The sequence below is a fragment of the Schistocerca piceifrons genome, chromosome X (genome assembly GCF_021461385.2).
Source record: "Schistocerca piceifrons isolate TAMUIC-IGC-003096 chromosome X, iqSchPice1.1, whole genome shotgun sequence".
Classification (NCBI taxonomy): Eukaryota; Metazoa; Arthropoda; class Insecta; order Orthoptera; family Acrididae; genus Schistocerca; species Schistocerca piceifrons.
The window spans coordinates 693,424,439-693,428,900 of NC_060149.1; the positions used below are offsets into that span (position 1 = coordinate 693,424,439).

The 4,462-nt window shown below is 43.1% G+C and overlaps 1 pseudogene; it reads left to right on the plus strand.

Moving 5' to 3' along the window:
• The first annotated feature begins 3,928 nt into the window (after window positions 1–3,928).
• LOC124723683 lies at window positions 3,929–4,046 on the plus strand (annotated as a pseudogene).
• The last annotated feature ends 416 nt before the right edge of the window (window positions 4,047–4,462 follow it).

The window sequence follows — 4,462 nt, forward strand, 5'->3', positions numbered from 1 at the left end:
TATAGGTTCACTGAATATAATGAAAACGCGGCACAACGATGTCATGCCGACCTGTTCCCACAGCGACGGCATCCACATCACACTCCTTTTGCGTCTGAGGGTTGTTGATTAATATTGTGTTTTGCTGATTTACATTTTGGTGATTACACATTACATCTTTTCCACTAACGTAACTGAGGTAATTGTGGTACAAACCTAACAGATCATAATTATATTATTATTCTGTAACGAGCCACCGACCGCAGGTTCCTCTTACGAAAATGCTCGGAAAAGATCCCTGAATAACCCCCGAACGATTATTGGTGAAGTTCAGGTTAACCCTGTACATGTAGATGAAGACGTTTCACGATTTTAACACCGGTAAATGGTGCACAGAACATTCATGTGAGGTCTGTAAGAGCAGTTTACTTAATTTGAGCGACTAATAGGTCGCGTGTCAGAGGTCGCAGCCATTACCGCCGCTGTACTAGGTAAAACAGCGCGCGGGCGAGCTGAGAAAGGGTTGAATTAGTGAGTTCTCCTCCGCAATTGTATGATAATAGTATGATAATAGGGGACATTACGAGATTTAATTGCGGGCCGCAGCGGGGTGCTGTCTCGGATCCGTCAACGGCGGCCTCCAAATCGACGCCGGCGACTGCTCATTAATAAGGAGCGCCAGTCCTAAAATGATTTCCCGGCCGGACAACTTCCCGCTGCTACCAATCGGCACACCGTGACAGTTCATTGAAAAGCCATTAATGAAACTCAGTGTGAGACGTCTGATTTGCATACTAATTGTAAGCTCTCGAGTGCGTTTTTATCGAGGCGCCATTCTTCAGAGTCGTGAACTACGCATATTACGCTGTACGCTTTGAGTCCTCGAACTGGAGGTTAAGTTAGTGGATCCATAATCTGCTGACGCGGGTTTCAAATCGACTATCCTAATTTAGGGTTCCCTTGGTTCTCCTTGATCACTTCAGGATGGCTTTACATCTAATTCTTTACTCAGTCGTATTCTAAATACGCGTTATACTTACGACAAGATTACACAATTTGTTATATCATACAGTTCTCAACGGCAGTTTACGTGACGTAGCACAAAGTTTGTGATATAGAAAAGGAAGTTGCGGCTTAACACTCTTCCGACGACGACGTGAGTGCAGAGTACAGCCGCTGGCTCAACGTAGAATCCGTTCTTAAAGACTGAAACACAGGACATACGAATACACAATAAGACAAATAGAAGAACTCCACTAATTATAGACCCGTGTCATTGATATCGTTTTGTAGTAGGATTTTGGAACATATGTGATATTCCAGCATTATGAAATACCTCCCAGGAAAATATCTATTTACACGTAACCAGCAAGGATTCAGAAAATACTACTCTCGTGGAACACAACTTTCTCTTTATTCACACGAAGTAATTGATGATATTGACAAATAAATCACAAGCTGATTCCATAGTTGAAGACTTACAAAGGGCTTTTGACACCGCTCATCACAGGTGGCTTCTAATCAAATTGCGTGCGTATGGCATATCATCTCAGTTGAGTAAATGGATTCGTGATTTACTCTCAGAAAGGTCACAGTTAGTAGTATCTGCCGAAAATCGTGAAGTGAAATAGAAGTGATGTCTTGAGTTTCCCAAGGAACTGTTATAGGCCTTCTACTGTTCTTAATCTATATAAACGATTTAGGATACAATTTGGGTAGTCACCTTAGATTGTTCGTAGATGATGCTGTCTCTAGCGTCTAGTAACATTACCAAAAAATAAAAACTATATGCAAAATTATATAGAAAAGATATCTGCGTGTTGCGAAAAGTGACAGTTAACCTTAAACAACAAGAAAAAGTGCGAGATTCTCCACAAGAGTACTAAAAGAAGCTCCGTTAAATTTCTGTTACACGATAAATAACACAAATGTAAACGTTGTAAATTCAACTAAACACTCAGGGATTAGACTTACAAACTACTCAAATTAGAACCATTACACAGCAAATGTTGAGGGGAAGGTGAATCAAGGACTACATTTTGTTAACACAACACTTAGAAGTTGCAACAAATCTATTAAAGAGACTACGTTACGCTTGTGCGTCCCCTTGTGGAGTACTGACTCTCTGTACGGGAGCCTTACTAGATAGGATTAACGGAGGACATCGACAAAGTTCTAGGGAAGACAGTTTGATTGTATAGTTTAACACATAGGAGAGAGTGTCACAGATATGATAAGCGCGTTGGGGTGGCAGTCATTAAGACAAAGGCGTCCTTCGTTGTGGAGATATTTTTTCACGTATTTTCAAGAAGCGACTTTCTCTTCCGAATGCCAAAATATTTTGTTGACTCTCACAGTAATAAAATAAGAAAATCATAGACCGTAGGGAAATATGTTTTCCTGTTCTTTCAAAAGGCTGAGCCTTGTCTCTGGAGCCGCAGCTTCCTCTATTAAGCAGTACTCTTCATCTCCATGTATGGAGAACGTCCAATCTCACTGATCATATTTTTTTCGTACAGGATAGTTTCGCTCGTCCCCTCTTTTTCTTTCCTACGGTCTTTCCCCCGAAAGTGTTTTGTAAAAGAATAGTATGTCTTATTAAGCGTACAACGAGTTTTCCTTTGCGGTAGCCTATAACCTTCACTAATTCTCTCTCGCCTCTTATTACTTATAGAACCATCTAATTCGTTTTTCTGTCATTCCATCCACATTTTTCACAGCTTTGATGTGAGCTTCTGCTTTGCTAACGTCCAGGTTACACATTTGTACCCCAGAACACTCCATGTAATGCTCTTTATAAATCTTTTCTTAGACTTGAAGCCGATGTAGTTTTTCAGCAGAGGAATCTTCTTATTCTGGAAACCGCTCTTGGCCACTGCTATTCTTCTCTTGATTTCCTCGATAAATTTCCTGTGCCATTCCGACCACCTCATTTTTCCCACTTGCTACTCGAGAGTGAAACGGTCGGGTGACTCATTATGGCTCTTTCAACTTTCTGCGAAACAATTAAGTATGAACTGCAGAGTAATCACGGAGAGGTAGAAGTATACGTCGCTATGGGTTCACATCTAATTACTTCCCCGATCGTATTCTTGATAAACGTCTTACTCCCGACGAGTCTGTACCATTTGCCTTATCCCAAATTTCTGAATGGCAGCTTACGTCACGTAGTGTTATTGTAATAGAAAGGACTCTTGGTGTTTAACGCCATATCGTCGAAGAGATTAATACAGACGGAGTGCAGTAACAAACTGGGGTAGGACACTGACAGAAATTGGCTTTTAGAAGGGTCGGTACTGGAATTTGCCTTAAGCAATTTAATGAAATCTTACAGATCCTACATGTGGCTAATCCACCGGGGATTGGCTCCGCCGTCGTCCCGAATCTGAGTGCCGTGTGCAAAGGATTACCCCACCGCCATCCTTGCAAAACAGACTTGTCCTTTATGATGGGGAGAATTACACAGACTATTCCCTATTTCCCTTTTGAAATTTCTCGTTTGTCCCGTCGAGTGGTTTCAATTGTTTTGTTATCAATCGTTACAAAAAATGGTTCAAATGGCTCTGAGCGCTATGGGACTTAAATTCTGAGGTCATCAGTCCCCTAGAACTTAGAACTACTTAAACCTAACTAACCTAAGGACATCACACACATCCCTGCCCGAAGGAGGATTCGAACCTGCGACCGTAGCGGTTATGGGGTTCCAGACTGAAGAGCCTAGAACCGCTCGGCCACACTGGCCAACTTCAGTCTTTACAATTTACACGTTTGTGGAGTGTAACGGCGTTGCCAGCGAGGTACCGTTGAACATAAGATCTGGATAAGATCTACTTGAAACATATAACACTGACCAAAATTCGAAATAAAAGCTTAAGACTGGAAGATTTATGCACAGACAACTAATATTGCATAGAAACTTCTGTGTTATTCAACCATTCTTTGGCATTGTGCTAACGGCATTGCCGCAGTGGTACCACCGGTTCCCTTCAGATCACCGAAGTTAAGCGCTGTCGGGCTGGGCTAGTACTTGTATGGGTGACCATCGGGTCTGCCGAGCGCTGTTGGCAAGCGGGGTGCACTCAGCCCTTGTGAGGCGAACTGAGGAGCTACTTGATTGAGAAGTAGCGGCTCCGGTTTCGGAAACTGGCATACGGCCAGGAGAGCGGTGTGCTGACCACATGTCCCTCCATATCCGCATCCAGTGACGCATATGGCCGCGCAAGATTAGCCGAGCGGTCTTGGGCGCTGCAGTCATGGACCGTGCGGCTCATCCCGGCAGAGGTTCGAGTCCTCCCTCGGGCATGGGTGTGTGTGTGTGTGTGTGTGTGTTTGTCCTTAGGATAAATTAGGTTAAGTAGTGTGTAAGCTTAGGGACTGATGACCTTAGCAGTCAAGTCCCATAAGATTTACACACATTTGAATATTTTTGACGCATGTGAGCTGAGGATGATGAGGATGATACGGCAGCCGGTCGGTACCGTTG